Here is a 23060-nt window from a genome sequence, read left to right as displayed (position 1 = left end):
GCCGTCGACCCTACACACCAAGGGACTATGCACGTAAATGAAGCCCCCTCTCCCTGCCCTTCGGGTGGGTGAGATGTGAGGTCAGTTGTTGTAGGGCAGGGGATGATGCCACACTTACTCCCCCACCATGTAAACAACCCGTTCCTAAGATCTCACGCCCATCCCAGCTCCAGATCTACACCAAACAGATACCGATATCCTTGTAGGCACACAGGTAGGGACGGCAGTGAAGCATGTGGGTGCCTTCACAGTCCAGGTTAATGATTTCTCCTTACTGCCAACTCTTGCTGTTCAGACAAAGTCTGACCTGTCCACAGAGCAGAAATACACCTCTAGCAACCCTGCTGAAGTTCTAAATGACCTTAGTTTTCATTTGATCTTCATCAAAGGCAGGTTGCACCTCTGTTCTTCAGGTGCATTTGAGCTTGAAGGCATGGGAGAAAGCCCCATGTTAGAATAAAGAGGAGACTGCTTGTGAAAACATGTGCTGAAATGAGAAAATGAAATAAATGGCCAGTCCTAAAAGAGAAAACTCCTGCCATAAAGCAGAATTTGAGGGAAAAAAAAACCACGGTCGTGCACTGCCCTGCTTTGCTAAACAGGCAGATGGGACCTGTATTTCTCTTCTGAAACTTTAATGGGAAGAATATGATTCTGCTGCAAGCATAGTTTATATGCCTGGCGATTAAAGAGGAAGGGAAGGGTGTAATTTATAGAATTGTGAAACACAGAGGATAGCTTTCTGGCTGCAATGTTTCTTTATTTTCTTATTATTCCTTTTATTCTTCCTTTTGCTTCTAGGCTTGTGAATGGTGATGGATGGGCAACAATGGAAACAGAAATCTTGCTTTTATATTCACGAGGCAGGTACAGCCTCAGCAACAACAGTGGCTACAACAAGCTGCACCTCATCTGAACAAGAACAATCCTAAGACCAAGAAAAAGTGCTTTGTGTATTGTTCTCCTGCTCCTATGACCATCTCACCTCTCAGCTGATAACAGGTTTCACGCTTACAAACAAGAAGTTTGAGCTTTTCTTGCTCCTGTTGCAGCTGGCAACAACATACCATGGCCCAGCTCACACCCTGTCTGATCCTCTAGACCCTGTATTCCCAGGGTGCTCCTCACCCTTTTTGCTCTGCCAAGACCCTGCCACTTCCCATCCATGCCACCTTGGTAGAAGAAAGAACTACTTGTGTTCGGCTAGAAAGCCACCTTGTACAAGAAGACATGGTGGTCCTGATGGCCAACACGGTGCCCAGGAGTCAGCAGCATGTCTTTGCAGTGAAGATGATCAGACACACGCTGAGTTGCACTAGCAAAAGTGCTGCCCATATGTCAAGGGAAGTGGTCTTTCCCCTTTATTCAGCACTTGTGAGGCCACAGCTGGAGCACTGTGTCCAGTTTGGGCTCTCCAGACAGACACTGTCATTGTGGAGGCACACCAAGATGGCTCGGGAGCTGGAGCAGCACTTAAGAGATGTTTGTTCAGCCCAGGGAATGGGGCACGAAGGGGAAATCTAAGTTTTCAATCTACCCACCTAATGTATAACTACAGAGAAGGTGGAATAAAATTCTTCCCAGTGCACAAGAAGCAATGTTCAGAAGTTGCAGAAGATGAAGTTTAGATCAGATGTAACAAAACCAGTTTTTAATAAGAAGCTGATCAAGCCTTGGGATTTGTATGCTTGGAGACACTCAAAACTAAACCACACAAAGGTATGAGCCTGACCTGCAGTGTGAAGCTGAAGCAAGAGCCTCCAAAGGTCCCTGCTACCAAAACCATTATCTGGTTCCATGCTCCAGTTTTGCAGATAGAGAACCAAGGCACAAAGGAGGTGAAATAATGCAACCACAGGCACACAGGGGACCTGAGGCCACATCTTCAGAGAACAACCCAAATCCCTTCCCTTGATGCTTTTGAGTAAATTAAACACATCACCATAGTCATGTGTGTGTGCGCTGGGCTTTCTGAGGTCATCTGCTCTCCTTGCTTCCCTGGTAGAAGGTAGCACTTCTCTAGCTGCAAAATTCTTTGGATTTTCTTTTTTTATTGCTTTTTTTTTTTTTCTCCCCCTCTTCAGGGCCAATTCAGCAACTCATCTTTCTGCTGAGACTGTCAGCAAAAGTGTCAACTGTACGGCTGGTTTCTGTGATGTGGAATCATGCCCACCAAGACTTGGACCAGGACTATGCAGCCCATTTCACATAAACCACCAACCAGCCCACACTTGGCAAAAGCTGAAGAGCGTATCAGCCATGCCTGCATGAAGCCTGGCTTCGGGCCATCTTTCTCCAACCCTCTGAGCAGCCACGACATAAATCTTGCTCTTCTTTCACTAGTCTCTGCCTTGACAACACAATCGCTCGGCTCCCCATGCCATGCTCTCTTTGGGTGTTTCAGAGATGCGTCAATGAAAAAATGAACTCCCTATCCTGGCACAAAGAGAGCAGTTTTTCACAAAACTAACCACTGCTGCCCTTTCTCAGCTCACATGTTTGCTGCAGGAGGAATTCAAGTCCTCATGAAATCACTATGGATATTAACCTGCATCAGGAGCAAATCCATATTCCTCCCTTCTGGGGAATAAGCAAGAAAACCATGCCCAGATGAATGCAGGGTGAGAATTTTGCTTCCCCTCCAATACCATAAGTCTTGTGCATGTGCATGTGCCCCATCCTTTATGCAGAGCTAAATTTACTCTTTAGAAAGGATACTGCTTGTCCCATTGAAGTCAGAAATAAGGAAGAAATGTTTTACAGTGAGGGTGATGAGGCACTGGCACAGGCTACTCAGAGAAGCTGTGGCTGCCCCATCCCTGACAGTGTTCAAAGCCACATTGGAGCAACCTGGTCTAGTGGAAGGTGTCCCTGCTCACTGCAGGGTGTTGGATTAGATGGCTTTTAAACGTCCCTTCCAACACAAGCCATTCTGTGATTCTATAATAAGTCAGCAGAGTCCTCCCATTCATCCCAGTGAAGCTATGGCTCCTGGTGAACACAGGAAACCATGCCCTGAATTGGTAAAATTGAAGCTTTGTGGCAATTTTTATATACTACTTAAATAATCTTTTTTTTCCCCTGGCTGGAACCTCATTTATTGAATTATTCCAGACTCTGGCTTCAGAGTGTTGCTAGAGCCTGCTCATGGGATGCCAGGACCCCACTGTGTGCTGGACAGTGTAGGAAGGTACATCCCCAGTGACCACCCACAGGGAAACCATGAGGCCAGCAGAAAAGACAATGGGGCTGGACATGATGTGTATTCAGCTCGGGAAGTTCACACAGTTATTACACTATTAGCATGGGAGGGTGGAGTCCTGCTTCTGTCCAGAGAGAGGGAAGAGAGCCCATCCCCTGCTGAAAGCTGTGGGTGGACGTATTGCACTTGGCCAGCCAGAAGATTAAGGCAGGTCACCTAATTTAACATTTCCCAACGGAAGCAAGGGAAAAGGCAATCCAGGGAGGACAAAGAGCACAGGTAGAATGCCAGCTGGAGAAAACAGGGTGAGTAGGAGAGGCTCCAAGCAGAGAGAAGCTGGGAGGAAGGCTTGTGGGGGGAGAGGAGGCTGCTTGGCTGCACCAGCCACCGAGTGCTTCAGACACGGGGCACAGACGAGTGGAGCCACAGAGCAGGGTGGGAGGAGATGAAGGGAGCCTGCAGGAGAGAAGATTAGGGGAGTGCAAGGCACAGCAAAGAGGAGGAGAGAGGAGAAGGAAAAATTATGCATGGCCTCAAAGGTCACAAGAGTCAACTTCAAAAGGATTCCTCAAAAGACATAAAGCCAATGTCTTCATATTCAATTATTTAGTTTTCACACAAATCTAAGTAATATGGTGAGGGGAGGGGGGCCTCCCAACACTGGCTTTGGCAAAGGGATGATGAAGTGGAGGGACGATGAGAGAAGTCTGGGACTCTTTGCACTCCTAATGGACCAGACAGGGCTGGAGGTGGTGCTATCCCCCTGCAAAGGATGCGGAGCAAAGGAGAGGATGCTTTTCAGGACGGGGGGACAGTGGCAGTAAGCAGGACTTCTCCTTTCTGGAACTGAAAAATGTTAAAACTTGACTTGCTTGGCCTGACACAAAATGCTTTCCCTAAATTCTGGCCATCTGTTTCATTAAAATCATGGGAAATGTTGAGGCAAACAAATTACGCTGCCTGCGAAAGTCAAGACTTTCTCTTTGAAGATGCTGAAATGAAACCCTTCCATTTTTCACAATTCCTCCATTAACCTGACAAAACTGACCCGCACGCACAGTAGTTTTTCTGTCATCAAAAACTTCACTTTGTACCAAAACACTTTTAGCTGAATTATCTCTCCCAACTGTACTTCAGGAAGTTGAAGCAAAGTACAAAGCTGGCTCCTGTATCCTGGGGCGTTCAACCCATCAGCACAGTTAAAATCACTGACAAGCTATGGCAAGCTAATGTCAGTAAAATGGTACCCAACAGGAGGTTTGAAGTCAGCACAGTGAGCTCTACAATAAGTTCCAGTCCATTAAGCACCAGGCTTAAGTAAAATATTGCAGCAGGTCACATTTTAAAGCGGACAGAAGAGGTTAAGGAATCACTGAGGACTCAGGAGGATGCTCTTGGAGGAGAATGGAAATTCTGCCATACCCTTTTTCAACTCCCTGCACTAAATACGGTTGTTTTTCTCCCAGCTGTAGGTGCTTCCTTCCACTCAACAGAATGTTTTCCAGCGGAGGCTGGTAGCAGGGACTTGTGCCACTGAAGCAAAGCCATGGTGCTGTTACACCACAGCGCCCAACAAGGCGATGACCAGCCACATGAGGAAAAATACCCAACAGATTGACTTGGTGAAGGTCATGTAATAGGTCAGTAGCAGAGCAAAGAGCAGAAATCATGTCCTCCGGTTTCTGCCCACCTGGATCCCAAGCGTTTAGTCCTTTTCTCTGTTCAGCTTTGACCTTACGAGTTCCCTTAACCTTATCCTGGTAGCTTCCTAATGGGCAAATAAATTTCTGGAGAGTATCTTGAATTCTTTTTTATCACAGACTGTATCAGTGTGATAATAAGATCAGTCTTCAGACTCCCCATTAAGTCACAGAAGGTGTGGCCATCAGTCATGCTTTTCCCAGCCTTAATTGCCAGACAGACACTTTAAGTGGAAAGTCCATCTAATGAGCTCAGTCATTAAAACATCCCTGGTTCCTATTTGAGATGGGAAATTATATTACTCTAATAAGGGGGTTGCATGTTTGCCCCCCCATTTAATCATGTGGCACAGGGAAAGGTGAGACTTCGCAGTTCTGCCTTGGATGTGTTTCCTTTAAATACAGCCCCCTTCCTCAGGTAAGAAAAAGTGATAAACCCCTTCACAGAAGAACTGTGCGGTTGAAGAAGAAGGCATCAACCTGGAAGCGAACGAAGTGGCTGCCATGGATGCAGGAGGTTCACCACTGACACCGTGGATGCTCCCAAGGGCTGGACAGGTGGAGATGGTGGAAGAGCCACCATGGTGGCTGAGCCAGGTGGAGAAGATGTGACTTCTGGTGTGCGTATGCAAAAGGCCATAGGAGAGCTATGAAGTGGGTGCTTCAATGGGATAACCCTTTCCTAAACAGTTTGCAAGAAAAGGCTCAGTTTGGACAAGGAATAGGTTATATTGGCCACCTGCGCCAGTGCAGGAGCCTGCACCATGTGGAAGAAGCAGTCAGGTAGTTATCATTATCCTCATCTCACAGAGAGGTGGGAAACTGAGGCAGGACAGCGCAAAAATTCAACAGCCCTTGCATGAGGCAACTCCAGTCTAAGCTGGAAGCCCTATGCCAAGGGGCAATTCTCTCCTGCCCTGTCCAGTCCCAGTAGAAATACCCACCTTTCCCACCTCTCCATCTCCTACCACTACTCATCACAGAAAGCTCCATTTAGGTAAACTCCTTCTAGGAGCTCAGCCCCCAGGTAAGATCAACCCAAGTCCCTGGTGGTCTCTAACCATGTCTTTGGTTACATGCCAACATGCCCATCGAGGTGCTCCAATTGACCCATTCCCACCGCAGAGCATCAGCGGTGAGAGCTCCTCCGCAGGGAATCCCGGAGGGAAGCCCGGGCAAGCCCAAGTTACGAGCTCCACATCCAACGGTGGTTTTGCCAGGTGCTTGGAGCGCTGGTTCAGAGCGATCCCTAATAAAAACAACGAAGCACGGAAGGGTGTGTTGCTTTTGGGTAATAATACATCTTAGAACTGCACGGTGAGGCAAAGACAACGCCGCACCCTAAGCCACCCGAAGGGTGTGGGCATTATACAATGATTTGCCCACACCCAGAGCCTCCGACGACAATTAACATCCAGCCCCGCGCAAAGATCGGTAAATAACGTATCTCAAACCAGGAAACGTTGGCATTTTCCTTGTGCATGAAAAAAAAAAACCCCGAAGATGTGTCTTAACATGAACATCACTCTGGGCAGATCTGCACCATCACACCGCACCATGATTATTTTCTGCCCTTATTCTGTAAGAAGCCAGAGTAAAGTCAATAGCAGTTATAACTTGATTTATATTAAGCATGGATTTTGGAGCTTTCATCATTTCCCTCTTTAGAAAAAAGACCCTAAAACAACAAAAAAACCTGAGATGATGGGGAAATTTAAATGTATAATTAAATTTTGATAACGACGAAGTCATGCGAGGTGCTTTATAGATAATAAAATGACAAGATCTCATCACGCCCAAGTTTATTTTCATAGCCGTAAATCTACTTCTGGTATAGTCGTCGGGAAAAGATTTTACGATTGAATAATAATGGAAACAAAACAGCACTTATTAAAGGGAAACGGGAGCAAGAACTCATCCAGTGTTGAGAGACAACAGAGAAAATCAGTTTGTTACTAAGAAATAGCAGAAATAACTCTTTTTTTGCCAGCCCAAGATACCAGCAGAGAGACCAGTTGGTTATTGACTGAGATCCCATTTTTTTTTTTGTCCTAAATCACAGTGCAGTTGCTGTGATTCTCATGAAAACAGCAATTAAAGATGCAGCTCCAGGGTTGCACCTCCAGCCGCCAGCATACCTTAGAGGAAGAACAAAAAAGCAGCAAAAGGAGAGTTTCTCCAGACCCATTATAATTTTTGAGGTCAAGAAATCTGAGTTGCTTTTCCAACATAAACTCACCTGTTCATTAAAAAACCCAAACAGATGAAGGTTATGGTAAATCTACCTTCTAGATGATGAGGAAAAAGGCAACACTGATGCTACCGGCTTTGTGTCTCTGTGAAGGATGGAGCTAGTAGAATTTCCATATACCTGCCTAAACCAGGGAGGCTCAAAGCCTTCCCAAGGGACAGGCGGTGCTCCCGAGGAGGAATGCTTGTTGCAATATTAACGAGGGAGGAGACAGGACTGCCAGGGAGAAATGAAATATATCTTCCTGGCTGACGCAGCGGGGACAGTTTGGATAGCTCAGGAGCAAGGGGGTTAGGCTGGACACTGCTATTTGCCTTCAGGGCAGTCAGTCAGGGCAGATCAGGAGATGTTTGTATGGATAAGAAAGTCCCGATTGCATTTCTGAATTCTGATTATGGGCAGGAGAAGGGATGGATTTTAATTCTACAGCTTAGATCTCAGTAACAGAAGCAAAGTGTAGCCCTACTACCAGCATTATGTACAGGCAAGGAAATAAAAATACACACTACTTTGTCTGATGATGATAGCTCAGAGCATCTTCAGATCAGACTTAAGTTTCTACTGTGCAAGGTTTATACTACTATTATCATTATTGTTATTGTGACTGCTATTATTACTGTTTTTATTACTATTGCTACTATTATTACTACTATTACTAATTGCAATGGTCATTTATACTGAACCAGTGTCCTGCAGCTACAATTGGGATGCTCATCCCCTTATAACCACTGTATACGCAAGACCAAAGAAGGAGCAATCCATTCCTAAATGTTTGTGCTCCAAAACCACTGTGGGAGAGAAAAGATTACCTGGTTTGTACAGATGAGGAACAGAAAGACTTGGTGATTTGCTGAAGACCATGGAGAAAGCCCATGGTAGAGCCCAAATCTGGCGTTAGCTCTTCCAAAAGCCCAGCTCACCGTTTTATCTCAACTATCAGCCTGAGCTTGCTCCTGCTTAAGGCTTAGATTTATCCTAACTCTAGAGGGAGCCTAAAGCTCAGAGGGGCTCCAGATCCAGGCCACCACATGCGTTCCCATGCCAGGAGGTTGCCACATGTGGAACATTGTGCCCACACCTCAAGGGTCAGTGGTATCAGCCCGGGAGCCGGCTGACTGAGCCCATAGAATCACAGAACCATAAACTGGTGTGGGTTTGGAAGGGACCTTAAAGCTCATCCAGCTCCAACCCCCTGCCACAGGCGGGGACCCCTTCCACTAGAGCAGCTTGCTCCAAGCCCCTGCGTCCAACCTGGCCTTGAACACTGCCAGGGATGGGGCAGCCACAGCTTCTCTGGGCACCCTGTGCCAGCGCCTCAGCACCCTCACAGGGAAGAGCTTCTGCCTAAGAGCTCGGCTCAGTCTCCCCTCGGGCAGGTTAAAGCCATTCCCCTTGGCCTGTCCCTACATCCCTTGTCCCAAGCCCCTCTCCAGCTTTCCTGCAGCCCCTTCAGGCACTGGAGCTGCTCTCAGGTCTCCCCTTCAGGAGCCTTCATGGCAGTTTTGGCACCCAGCAAAGCCAGAGGATTTTGGTTTGCAGCAGGAGAAGTGTAAATGACCCAAAGGTGCTGGTGAGGTTTGTGCTGGCGGCATCACTGGAAACTCAGCAGTTCCACAGCTCACTTTGCATTTTCACTGAACAAAAGCAAAATGATTTTGGTACAAAGGAAAAGTTGGTTTCCAGGGAGAGCCAGAGGAGAGCTTTCATGGGAAAAATTGGGATAGTCAGAGAAGCTAGGAATAACAGCTCGTTGCATCCAACACCCAGCCTGGAGGAAGGAGAAGGCAGGTGGGGCTTTGCAGGCAACCAGAGATGCTCGAATAAAAGGTGCCATCATCAGCAAAGCGGGGCTTTTCAAAACATAAACAGTTTTGGGGAAGGAACGAGAGAAGCGCCCGAGCTAAAAATAAGCAGCAGCAAGTGAAAAAAGGGATTAAAGGAGCCCTAAAGAAATAGTGAACAGCAAATTGCAGAGAATTGTTCAGCAAACAATAAAAGTCTCCTCGCCATCTCCCTGCATCAGGCAGGTGGCACTGGGAGAAAGCAGCCCACGACAAATGATAGCTGCAAAAGGGGAGATGGAGTGGGGGAGAAATTTCAGACCAGGCAGATTTGTTAAGTGGTTATTTTCCCTCTGTCTTTGCAGAAGACAAAGGGGAGGTAAAGCTCCCCAAGACAGGGATTGTATTTCACTCGGCGGTCGAGAAGTCGTTCGAGTGTCTGCAGATAGCAGCAAGAAATGGTCCTAAAAAGATTAGAGCTCTTAAGGTAGGGCAAAATACTATATCCAGACAACACACTCGAGTTTTAATGACAGTGGGGAGAGAATTGAGTGAAGCATTGTCTGCTGCCTTTAGGAAACTGAAAACTAAATTTGAAACAGCACAGACTAGAGCTGGACTTTTCTCAGGAGAAAGGCTTTACTCCTGCCCTTTAAGCATCACTTTTTATCCTTCACATAAATTCTCCATTCACTGCTTTCCCACAGCCGACACAGGTTTAGGAAGGAGCTTCTGTGTTTTTAGAGTGATTTGGGTATCTTGTTTTTGAGCATCTCCCTGGCTGTAATGTATTTCTTCTCACTGAATCCCTCTGTCAGGCTATTATCCGTGTTTACGGATACCCAGCTGAGGGATAAAGAAGCAAAGTGGCTTCCTACAGATGCATAAGGAATGCACTGGTAAATAAACTCACCCCATATTCCCCAAATCTCAATCCCCATACCATTCCCCTGTTCATCCTGCCTCTGTGATGCCTGTGCTGTTCCTTGCTAAAATGGGCAGGCCAATTCCCAGTGCTTGCAAATCAGCAGAGCTTCCCTACAACCCATTTTATACTTGGGAGCAAGTCCAAGTCTTAAATCACAGTCCAGTCTTGAATCACAGAATCAGAAAGGGTTGGAAAAGTCCCTTAAGATCACCAAGTCCAGCTGGAAACCAAACGCTGCCAAGTCTACCACTAAACTGTATCGACTGGGTTGGGGATTTTGTGTCCTCTCAGAAATGAGGGTGATTGCTATGGACCCCACAGCACTGCATATGTCCATGGGGGTCACTAGGACTCCCCTGTGCTACTCTTGGTACAAGGGCAAACTAGGGCACTGCCTTGCTGCCAGCCTCATGGCTGGAGGAGCATTGCTCCCATGTTGCCCCCAGCCAACCCCTGCACAGATGGGTGACACCGAGGTGGCTCTGTCAGCCTCATCTCAGCTCCTGCATCCCCTATCCAGGGACTTTTGGTTGCAGGGACCCATCCCCCCCGACCTTGCCCAAGGCTCTGTTACTAAGAATAAAACACAGGAGGGCTTTGCAGCACCAGCGTGTGGTGGGATAATTGCAGGGAAGTGGCTTCTGTAGCCCAGCGACCACAGTAATTGGGTCCGGGCCATCCTGCAGCCAGGTTTCCCATGCTATTATCCCCTTATTAATAGAAACTAAATCTACCTTTTCAGAGAAAGCACTGCAAGCCTGGAAATTATGTGGTGCAGGGCTTCAGGAAGGCATCTTTGCAATAGCATCAGCCCTTCGCCACCCAAGGGCCGGATCCTGGCATGGGGTGCTTCCACCAAAGTTGTGGCAAAATTCCAGCCACCCAGACCCAAATTTCCCTCTGGTCATCGGAAAGGCAAATGTGAGACTCAGCCACATGATGTGGAGACAGGCGAGTGAGATTTGGTCTATAAACCAATTCATCCCAGCAGCATCCCTTGCAAAGTATAGCAGGGAGTATTAATTTCATCTCCCAAAGGAAAACTGAAGGTAAAAAAGGCTTGAATTTCCCTTTGCCCACATGGATGGGGTTTGACAGGGGACACAAGCTAAGCATCCATGGATTTAGGGCTGGAAAATAATGAGGAGCATCTTGCTTGGGATACTCCTGCCTGAGTGCTGCGGGATGTCAGGTGTAAAAGATGCAGGTAAAAGTGACAGCATCTTTTTAAGGAGAATCAGACCGCAATGCCAGGGCTGTCCCTGCTGGAAGGTGTGAAAGCAAAGAACCAATTTCTGAGAAACCCAAGGACAAGGTAAAAGTCTCTGCATGGTATTCCAGACAGGACTTCCAGGCCAGTATAACAGCAAGGCTTTCTATGGCCACAACTAACACAGGTCCTTCTTCCCATCCCTGTCTAACTTCCCCTTTGAAGCTCAACTTGGAAACAGCCCTGGAAAAAATGTTATCATTACTTTTTTCATCAGCTAAACAGAGATGAAGGCACAAGGCATGAGTCGGCAATGAATCTGGGAGGCAGATTAGGTGCCTCCATCCAAAGTGCAGTTGACAATACAGAGAATGAGATTAAGTTTGGCAATACAGAGAATGAGATTAAGTTTGGCAATATACAGGATGAGATTCAGTTTGGCACATTTGTTTTTTAACGCAGACAAGAGATTCAGGTTTATGGAGGTCTTCAGGACCATCTGAATCTCCTCTCAAATTTGGGATTTGGTTTGAAACTTCCCCAGTGATGTTCCCTTCCACATCCCCTTCCGATTCATGGTAGGCAAAGCCTAGCAGATGGCCTCCTGCAGTAACGACTTTAACCATCAACGTTGTTAATGCACTCAAGAATGACAGAAAGAATTATCAGCCCATAGTATTTCCAAGCTTCTCCTTTTTTCTTCACCCCTTTGCCCAGCTTTTAACACTTCGCGTTTCAACGACAATTAATACCAGCCTCTCTGAAGATAAATCCTACAGGCTTGCAACCAAGTCCTCGCAGAGCCAAATCAGCACAGATGTGCTAAAGAGCAATGCAGATGGTTTCTCCTTCCCCTGAAACTTGAGACTTTGTGTCTGCTCGACGCTGTGGTGTTTTGCAGGCTGGGGATGTCAGGAGCACGTCCCATCCCCATATGGCAAGCGAGAAGTCATCCCAGGAAGATTAAAGCAGAGAGAGGAGACCTGGGTTGCCTCCTGCATTTTTCAGCCTTTCTCCATCACTCTGTGAAAGCCTGGTGCTGTTCAACAGCTACGTAAGGGATGAAAAGCATCGGGGAAAATAAATAATACATAAATGCCAAAGTGCGTTGCCAAGGCCACTTCCAGGATGGATCTGTACCCAGGCATGCTCCCCTCCGGACGTCTGCCTGTTCCTGCCCTGCAGACATGTCACTGGGAGTGAAATGGAGCTCCTGGGCAAGGCGTTGTTTCAGAGTGATGCATCGGGAAACCTTGCAGGTGACAGAAACTGTAATTGCTGTGATTAAACTTCACCGGCCCATTTCACCCCCGTGAAAACCAGCTTCCCTGCTGATTTCAGCAGGAGCACGACTGATGTCTCTGCCAGGGGAGAGGTTGGGAGTGCTAGGGAGACCTCTTCCCAACGCATGAGCAAAGCCCCGCTGCCAGAGCAGGGGGCTCTTCGTGCCATCTTCTACCCTCGAGGCCTCCTGGATGCTCTGGCTTCCATGAGGACCTGAACAATGCTTTCCAATATCCCTAAAAGCAATCCAAACCAGGTGCAGAGAGACAGCAGTCTGACAGAAGGGGGCCTCAAACCCATCGTGAGATGTTGCAGATGACTGCTTGGGGTTCAGGGCAGCAGCATCTTGTGTCCAGAGGCTGCAGAGACCTCAAGGGAGCTATGCTGCACCCCACCAACTCCATCCTCATGTCCTTATCTCCAAAGCAGCTTGGCCACATCTGTCTCTGTTTTTCTCAGCAAACCCCTGAGAGCTCGATGGCTACATAGCAGTAAGACATAAAGTATTGATCACTTAAAATAGGTTTTAAGAATACGAAATAAAGACACCCAGTGTACCCAGCACCCCAGGAGTGGGATGTCTGTCCTCCAGCAATGATACAGGAGCATCCAGTCCTGATGCACTAGGAGGCAGGGTGCTGGGATGCAGTGGTGAGGAGCCTGGTCTTTGAGGTGGCTGCTTCTAACCTTTCTGTGAAGGATCAGGCATGACAACCCTCCTGCCTCACTGCCCTGAAACAGCCAAAACGTCCCCAGAAAAGCAGTTTGCAACCCACTAACCCCTCTCTCCTCTCCCATGCCTGCTGCGGAGGGCAGCTGGAGGGGGTCAGGAGATGCAGCACACAACAGAACACACAGGGATGCTGCAGGGACTGCTCAAATGAGATGTACCCAGAAAGCCTAACTCCTCTGTAAATACCCCCTTGTCTGCTAGGATCACAACTGGCTACAAAGGTTGAAAATGTTGCTTGAGGAATATTAGATATAGCTGTGTACATGTATTTGCCTTATTATTTTTTTGCTAGTGGGAGATTATAATGAGACCAGGAAAAGAGGTGGAAAATACTCTCCTCGCTTAGCACAGAAATATAGGTAACAATTATTAGGCAATAATTGATTCATCCGATACTTTATTAACTGGAGTTCGGGTGTGCAAGTGACAGGCTCTGCAGCAAGCCTTTCATGTGACACATTATTAAAGGCTCTTTTTCTGGCTCCGAAAGGCAGTGGCTGGTAGATCAAAGGTCAGACATTTCAAGGAGTAAATTGGTTTAATGTGGCTGCAGATAGCCTCACAAAAACCTAATAAATATGCAGGGAAATGTAAGGAGAGAAAATTGTGGACAAGAGAGACAATTACTTTGAAACCAGGATAAGAGCAGCGCAGGCTCAAATTAATCAGCATACTGGCTTCTCTCTGCCTCAGGATTTAGTATTCAGAGCAGGAGCCCAGCTGGTGGTGGGATGTGATGGAGGGGGGCACTGGTACCTGATGCCAAAACCTGCCAGGGGAAGATGCAGTGTGTACTTGAGTCCAGGAACCCCCTGTGTGCTGGGCACTCTGCTGTGACGGCTCCTGAAGGGGAGACCTGAGAGCAGCTCCAGTGCCTGAAGGGGCTGCAGGAAAGCTGGAGAGGGGCTTGGGACAAGGGATGTAGGGACAGGCCAAGGGGAATGGCTTTAACCTGCCCGAGGGGAGACTGAGATGAGCTCTTAGGCAGAAGCTCTTTGCTGTGAGGGTGCTGAGGCGCTGGCACAGGGTGCCCAGAGAAGCTGTGGCTGCCCCATCCCTGGCAGTGTTCAAGGCCAGGTTGGACACAGGGGCTTGGAACAAGCTGCTCCAGTGGAAGGTGACCCTGCCTGTGGCAGGGGTTGGAGCTGGAGGAGCTTTAAGGTCCCTTCCAACCCAAACAATTCTATCATTCTATGATTCTAAGATGCTCAATCCCAAGCCACAGCCAGGATGGTGGTGCCTTAGGTATATGGGCAGCCACCTGTGCCCCACAGTGAAAACATGTTCACAAGCACCATGAGATTTTGTGGTGGCTGCTGAACACACTATCCCTCCAAGGCTGTGAATCCCACAGGGAGCCCTGCTGTGACCAAGCAGGCTCATTGAAGCACTGGGACACCAGCAGACAGCAACTCTTAGCCCAAACCCCAGTGTTGAGTGGTAAAAAACGAACACAGAGGGGATTAATTGTAAGAAGTAATGCCTTTAGCTCATGTCCTTGTTTTTCACTTATCTTGTGATTTTCTCAGAGGCAGACCTCCTTGTTTTTAAACTCGAGGCAGTGATTGCTAAATACTTCTGAGTTTTTGTTTGCATTTCTTGAAATGTCTTAACTCAAATGACCTCCAAACGCTTGCAAGGCAGGATTTCTTTGCTAAAAAGTCGCAGCTTCACTCCTTTTAATTAAAGGTGAGAAAACACCCACTCCAGTTCTCTAATCTGGAATGGGACTTCCTGCAGGAAAACAAAGAGCAATATTCCCAGTATGGCTGGAAACAGGAGTGGAGGAAACAAATCTATAAAACAAAATGCCTGGTCCCCCTCAGAGAAGCAGATAAGGGCACAACCTCTTTGTGTGCCCTTCCTCAGCTGAGTCACCATGCTCTGGAGAGATTTATCATGGCCCTAGTGGATAGAAAGATCAGGCAGCACAAGCTGCCTGAGATTTAGCAAAGCCAAGCCTTGCCTCCTCACCCTCATGGGGACCTCCTGCAAGCATGAAAGAGCTGCGACCCAAGGGCTTAAGTTGCTCCATCAGCCATGTTCCATAGGCTGGAACACCATCAATGAAGGAGATCCATCTGCCCACTATGTTGCTTTTGGCGGCTTGTGCTGGCTGTGTCCCTCTGCCCAGGATGGAGTTGGACCCAGGGCAGCACTGATACCTTTCTGTTAGGAAACCTCATGAGAAGCCTTGGGGATGGGTCAGAGGGGGAGAGCTGGTGTTATGTATGTCCCACTGGTCATGGGGTGCTTCTAGGAGAATCCACATACTTCAAGAGGAACCCACATGCTTCAAGGAGAACACACACTTCAAGGAGAACCCACACTTCAAGGAGAACCCACACTTCAAGGAGACCTAATACTCCCAGGGGAACCCACACACTTCAAGGATGATCCACACTTGACAGAGAACCCACATATTTGAAGGAGAACCCACACACTTCAGGGATGGTCCACACTTCATGCATCACTCACAAGGACAACTGATAGGTCACAGACCTCCAAAACCTGCAACCCACGCAGGCAGTGCCTGCCCTGAGTTACTTGTGCATATATTGCTCTGCCATAAATCAGGAGCCCTGACAGTGTAATTTGTGTCTGAGGAACATGGAACAATTACAAAATCAGCCCAAACACTATTTGTTTCACAAGAATTTGCCTTTAGTTAGCACTGTCGCTCTGCTTTAATTACTCTGTAATTAATTGCAACAAAACTGTTTGGAAAGTGCATGTGCACAGTGGAATGGCTGAAATATCACAACCTGCCTGCTCCTCTGCAACCACAAGTGTTACATGTCTCATACTCTTTCAATATAAGACTTTAAATTCATTTCATCACCCTATACCCAGAGCATCTCCAAGTCATCTCAAAAGCAGACCAAGACATGTGGAAGGTGATTACTGACTTATTTTACATCCAGGGAAATTGAGGCGCAGAGAAGCTAATCTCTTCAAACAAGATTAAGAGAGCAGAAGTTGCCAGAAGTGAACCAAGCTTGGGCATGGATGTAAATCACAGCCTTTTTCTCTGCCCTGGGATGCTCATATGTTCCCTTGCTGCTTCCAAAGCCAACTAGCACCCTAAAGAGGCTTAGACCTGCCTCCTGTCCACGGAGAAGGCTGTCCCATCCATGAAAGCAACAATAACCAACACCTCCCTAGAGACAGAAGGCAGTAAGACCTGGATCTGATGATAAAGGAAACCAAATCTGACCCATTTTTGCAGTCTGACCCCTTCTAATATTTCCATTGTCTAGCCGTGGCTTGGGGGCATTAATCCCGGCAGAGGCGGACTTTCAGAGTCCCCTTTCAGCTGGTGTTCAGTCTCTCAGTGCAGACTATACCAGCAACCGTAATGCAATCGCTAGGAAACAAGAAGCCACCCAATGCATCTGAGTCTGCCTCGAGTTTCATTCCCTGACCAATTATTTCCCTGCAAGAAAGGCAGCATCAGCAGAAGCCAGCATCCCTGCAAGGCTGGGAGAAGGCCTGGAAGGGATACGAGGGACAGGAGACAGGGATTAGCTGATGTGAATCATCTCTCCCACACCACCAGTGACTGGTTAGGGCAACAGCTTGTTGGTAGGGCAGGAGGGGAAACTTCCCATTTAGAAATTGCTCAACATTGGTAATTAAAAACGTTCTCTCCCCCCCCCCCCCCCCCCAATAAGAACCTTGAAGAAAAAATATGCTCTTGCTTTTCTTTCCTACTTGCTGTTTTGTTTTTTAGCCTCCTCCTCTTCTCTTCTCTTAATCTTCTCTTTTCCCTTCCCTTCCCTTCCCTTCCCTTCCCTTCTCTTCCCTTCCCTTCTCTTCCTTTTTTTGCTCTGCTCTGCTTTCTTCTCTTTCCTCTCCTCTCTCTTATCTCCTTCCAGCCTCCCTACCCTATCCTCCCCTTCCTCTCTTCCTCTCCTCCCTCTCCTCTCCTTCCTCTCCTCTCATCCTCTCCTTCCTCTCCTCTCATCCTCTTCCCTTTCCTCTCATCCTCTTCCCTTTCCTCTCATCCTCTTCCCTCTCCTCTCCATCAATTTCCCCCCAGGAGGCCATCAAACCTTCTCACCTCCATCTTCCTGGGAGCAGACGGAACCAACCACAAGAGAACACTGATAGAGAACATGAAGAGTGAGAACACCGGCTGTCACCCAATGATGCACCCAGATTCCATGTGTTCCTGGAGGCACCACAAGCCTTTGGATCACTCCCCAGCAGGCCAGAGACACAGCCATGTAGAGAAGAAGGGTCCAAATTTTGCATGAAGGCAGCAGTCCCTGTGCAGGGGGCTGTGAAGCCACAACTCTGGCTGCCCCGTTGGCACCATGGTGTGAGGCTGCATAAGGAAATCCCATAGAGGGGTAAAGGATGCAACTCCTTTAAGGAGGTCATGGGCTTATGGCAGGCAGGAGTTGACCAGGGGCTGGGCAGGCACCGGGGGGGGGGGGGGGGTGTCCGAAGGCAGCAGCAAAACAATCTGGGTTATCAGAGCAGCAGTAACTCTGGAAGATCCACCTGATTGAGGAGACCTCCCAGACACATGCCTAGAGAGCCTGGGGTTTGGCAGAGGATTTGCTCCATCAGCTTCAGCTCACCTTGGCAAAAGGTGCCCAGATACCATGGTGACGGGCTCAGCGGGGATAAACACCGAACATGGGTGTGGGTTGTTTGCATAGTTAGGAAGCTGGCTGGTCTCCATCCCTCCACCCTGCCTCCTCCCAGCAGTGCCAGGATCTCAATCCAAAGTGATCTCCTACCTTCTCCTGGGCTGGCTCATCTGCAGGCAACACGGAGTCACTTCCCAAACTGGTTCCCTGCTCGGCAGGGCAGGGTTGGGGACGGAAGCCCTGGGCTGCTGCCTGGCTCCGCTCCCTGGCAGATAGAAGCCAGTTAGTGGTCCCAGCATCCACGTCCCTGCCTGGACCCACATAGAGACAGCACAGAGCCTTCCCAGTGTGGGATACCCCCCCCTCCTTATCTTCTGCAGCTGCCAAGCACATCGAGCCTCTTGCAAAACAACCAGCTGGGATGTGGCATCCTTCCCCTCCCCAGCCAGAAAAGCACTCACACCAAGGACATCTTTTTAGGGAACAAAGCAACCCAAGAGCAGCAAGAAATAAATCTGTAATTAAGGCAAGCTGCTCCCAGGAGTGGGTACTTGAAGATTTTGCAGACCTGTAAGCAGCATTGCCATCAGGAGCGCGGCTCCTCTCAGGTTTCCAGTAAGGAATAAAAAAGCTCTGACTAATCTAAAGAGGCCTCCAAATCACTCTTGGCAGAAAGCATCCCAGCCTCGGATCCCCTCCCTCTATTCATCGCTAAAGCTTTCAGCTAAAGGAAAATAAACCATGCAGCTACTTCGCTGACCTGACCTGCAGCTGGTGTAGCTGGGTGCTGGCTGACCCTTCTATTATACACCAATATAATAGCACTTACTACGTACACATTATATAGATTTATATACCATGTGCACATTTATAATATATATATATATTGCATTTAAAAATACATATATGCATTGTGGGGCTGCCTTCCAATCCCCATCCTGCTGGGATGATCCCTCCCATCGCTGACCACTTTGCCAAGATCATCCACATATGCTTGATAATACCATATTTCACTGTGGTCTGAGATCCTTCACCTCTTCTAATTACTTCTAAGTTTATAAAACCATTCCACTGGCAACATTTAATGGAAATAAGACCAGGACTACAAACCGGGGAGTGCAGACTTCGGTGTTTTGAAACCATTTCAGTAACTTGCTGTTTAATTAAGAGCAATAGCACTGAAATTATGTCAGTGAAACTTGCCACTTATTTACTAATTAGAGGAGGAATTTCAAAGGAGGTTATGGGAGTTTAGGTGCTGGACAGCCCCGGGCTCGCTGGAAAATCCCAGGTTTGAGAAGCTAATGCTTGCTCAGTGCTCAAACATGCCGGGTCTGATTCCTCATTGCCTGGCACCTGAAGTAAACAGCATCAGCACAAGCGTAAAATGGGTGATAAATGCTGCCCTGGTCCAGAACACTGGTTTGAAATGTCCTTTTTGAGGTGGTGGGAGTGATGGAAGGCATTAGAAGACCAGGGAAAGATGCCAGAGCATCTCATCTCCCCTTCCAGGAGCTATTTGCTGCGCTGTCCTGGAATGGACACACCAGGATGCATGCTGAGAAGCCTGCGAAAGGTTTGCTCTGTGGTGTGGGGTGCTGGAATGCTCAGGGCTCCGACAGACCCAACTGCCTTTCCTGCTCCCAACCTCCACATCCTCCCAGGAGGAGAATCCTCCCTCCAATTCCACTTCCACCAAGAAAAGAAAGGAAAGTACCACTCGGCCTCATACCCCCAAATATTGTACCTGGGCGAACTGGAAGGTGGCTGCCACATCCCCTGTTTGAGGGCAGAACAAGCTGCAGCTCCCCGCACAACCACGCTGAGCACTCCCGTCCACCCGATGTGCTCCGGAAAACAGCACTGGGATGGCCGAGCGCTGGTTCCTCCTCTGCTGAGCACATTCCTCCCCTCCTGTTTTCATTCAGCCCAACCTTAAACAAAACCATGGCTGTTGTTTTTATCGGCGGCGCAGCCCTGGGAATTACCTACGCAAGAATGGGGGTGCTGGAGAGGGGGTTTGCGCTGCTGAAGCAGCATTTACTCTCAAGAAGGAGCTGTTAGAAATATTAAAGCTTAACTGGCTTAACTGGGTATAACACACTATCCTGCTGCATCCTGTTTCCTAGTACAGAAGCAAAAAGTTCCAGAGATTAACTGACATTTAACTACAAACTGTAGGTAAGGGATGTCAAGGTAAAACACATCCAGTTTTCCCAAGCACTTTCTGCTTATGGCATGGGCAGTACAGAGCGGGTCGGCTTGAGCTGGGCTTAACCCCACACCAAGCAGCAGCCTCATGACAACCACACTTCCCAGCCTGTCTTTAATAACTACTTCTCTTCCAGCATCAAATCTACTGAGACATTTTAACTGTTTAAGAGGAGACTGGGCTGTTTTCTGCAAGTTTTCTGCAAAGAACAACCAAAAGAGAAATGATTTTAAATCAAATACAATACTATGTACATATAATACAATAGAATATAATACATTCTGTTCGATTTTATTATAAATATTAATCATCTGCCTCATCAGAGCCCTTCTGCCTTCCCAGCAGGAGATGTTAGTAGATGTGTTTTTGCACTAATATTTCCAATCTGTAACAACCAAACAACTAAACGGACTCATGAAAAGACCCGCAAAACTGTGAGGTTGTATCATACAGGTGTTGACACACAGCCAAAAACTCCGGGCTTGGTAGAGATTCAAGACACTAAGCAAGGAAATCAGAACGAGAACCACAGGTTCAAGTTCAAACAGCAATGTAAACGGCAATAGATTAGTACAGAGGATACTTACGACACGCTGAAGATTCCTAACACGAGCACGATCAGCCTCCGAGCATGAAATTCAAGCACCTTCCCCTCCCCTCAATAAACCACTAAAGCCCTAAAAGAAGCGGGGTGGAAATTAAAAATCACCTATTTCCAAAACCAAAAACACAGCATCCGACCCACCTTCCCACTCCCGGTGCCAACACTCGTCCTCCCCTCGCCTGCCGTGGCTGCGCGGGGAATCCGGCTGCGTTGCTCCTCGGGTGCCTGCAGCCGAGTGGAGATTGTCATTGATTTGTGTGCATAAAGTTAAGCCTTTCTAGGAGCGGTTAGGAGAATTCACTCCCACCACTCCCTCTAAACCAAAAGTATTTGGCAGAGAGCCCTCCTCGTCCACCTGTACTATTAACGTCTAAACAACACACGGGACGTGGACCGATTTTCATGTTTTCTTTTTAAACAAGCACACAAAGTTCTTTGGAAATAAAAACTTGGGGGTTTGTTGTGGTTTTGGTCTCTTTTTTTTTCATAATCTCATTTTTCTTACAGCAGATTTATAGCATCCTTTTTGTTCTGCACTTGGCTGGCCAAGCCTTTCCCTGCTGTAACTGGTCACCTGTGACCATTTGCTGATTTGCCCCAACACAGGTGATTCTTTGGGTGACTTTCCTACCAACCTGATCTGCTTTCCTGGCAAACCATGCATACCTGAGACAAGATAAACCTGGCGAGAAAACCTTCTCTTTGGAAAAGAACTGGGTGTAATTTAACTAAAAACCATGCTTGTGCATGAACAACGCAAGCAAGCAAGAAGATGGAGACAAAGCATTTTCAAAAGGGGGTGTTTGCTTACCCAAGTCCTCAGTCACTGACTTGTCCAAGTGACAAGACCCTAAATTGGGTCTTGCCCAATCTAAGGAATAAATGATTTTAAAACCCTTCCCAAGAGCCCAGCACAGGACTTCAAAGCCCCCACAGCACCCAGACTTAGTGCCACATCAGCTGCTTCCATGCACCCAACAACTGCATCCTGCACCCACCTCATGTGGTCCCTGTCCATGAGGATGTCCACTGTCGGAGCCTGGCTCAGTAGTGTGCTGCCTCCACGAGCAACCCAACCTGGTTAAGCCCAACTTGCCGACATACGTACAACCCCAAAGGGTTGGCCATTGTGTTGAGTGATAAATAACAGGTCCCTCCTCTTCTCCTTGTTAGGTGCCCTAAGGATCAGCTCATTCTTGTGATTCAGCCCCAAGTTAAGCAGCCACATCTCTGAGCATTAACCTAAACACTGCATTTAATAAAATACTAGTTCCTTCCTGGAGCAGGTATTACCACGGTGAGGAAACACAGATTTTTGTTAACAGATCTGATGAAAGAACCTCAACACCAAGTCCCATGTTACACGCCTTTCTGCTGTATTTCCTTAAAGAAGCACACACACAAAAAAAAAACCCAACCAAATCACAACCAAAATTGTTTATACAAGGGAAATCTTTCTGAATCATGAGCAAAATCAAGTGTAAGATAGCCTGGGGCAATCTGGCACTCTCAGACACAGCTTGGAAGAGCTCCATGCTCAGAGCATGGTTACTTTTGAAACTTTCATTACACACTTTCTTGGTCTGTAGGAAACAAAAAAAGTGCTGCTTCCATCCCCACACCCAAAACACTATCTGCAACTCCTCTGACTACTGGGTTTCTAAGGAGTGTCTGGGTAAATCAGTAAATGAAGTCGGTGAGAACAATACGTCTGGCCCCAGATAAGGGTAAAGCAGAACTTGGGCAGCATCCAGGGACTGCCAAGCCAGCACAGAGAGGAACACCAATTGCCACCCACTGCTTTTCCTGGTACTCCCACAGCCTGCATCCCCTGCAGTATGGGAGCACCTATCCAACCACTCACCCACACCACAGCCAAGATCCCCAAGCAACTCCTCATTTCCCACAAAGGTTAGGATTTTAGCTGGCCTCCATCAATCCACCAAAGCCAAGGTGTTTAAGAAACAACTGCATCTGTCCCATGCTACTCAAGTTCATTGTTGGTGGTGCTGCTTTCCCAAGGTGGTTGTTTGTCAGTGTGTATGAGAACATTCCCAGCACCACTGAGGTGCTGAAGCACGTATAAAGAAGAGCAACAGGGGTGGGAAGGGCCTGGAGCACAAGTGTGATGGGGAACGGCTGAGGGACCTGGGGGGTTCAGTGTGGAGAAGAGAAGGCTCAGGGGGGACCTGATGGCTGCCTACAACTGCCTGAGAGGAGGATGGAGCCAGGAGGGGCTGGGCTCTGCTCCCAAGGAACAAGGGATGGGACAAGAGGAAACGGCCTCAAGCTGCACCAGGGCAGGTTTAGGTGGAGCTGAGGAACAATTCCTTTCCCTGGAGGCATTCAAGAGATGTAGATGTGACAGGTGTCCCTGCCCATGGTAGGGGGGGTTGGAACTAGATGATCTTTCAGGTCCCTTCCAACCCTAACCATTCTATGATTCTATGTGGTGCTTAGGGACATGGTTTAATTGTGGACTTGGCACTGTTAGGTTAGCAGTTAGACTCAAGGGTCCTGTCCAGCCTAAATGGTTCTACGGTTAAAGTTGTCC

General features: G+C 47.8%; 1 protein-coding gene across 1 annotated transcript in view; it reads right to left on the bottom strand.

Moving 5' to 3' along the window:
• The window catches only part of ZBTB7C (zinc finger and BTB domain containing 7C), a 43803-nt gene extending 23042 nt beyond the window's left edge, over positions 1-20761 (bottom strand). The window contains exon 1 of the mRNA XM_057405696.1: positions 20648-20761. The gene's annotated coding sequence lies outside the window, so the exon portion shown is untranslated. The remainder of the gene's footprint in view (positions 1-20647) is intronic.
• Positions 20762-23060: the final 2299 nt, after the last annotated feature.

Source organism: Pezoporus wallicus, unplaced genomic scaffold (assembly GCF_028554395.1).
Source record: "Pezoporus wallicus isolate ANWC-B61680 ecotype Strahan unplaced genomic scaffold, APGP_CSIRO_Pwel_v1 scaffold_13428, whole genome shotgun sequence".
Taxonomy (NCBI): domain Eukaryota; kingdom Metazoa; phylum Chordata; class Aves; order Psittaciformes; family Psittacidae; genus Pezoporus; species Pezoporus wallicus.
The sequence above is the reverse complement of the archived record's forward strand: the minus strand, read 5'-3'. Positions and strand labels throughout refer to the sequence as shown.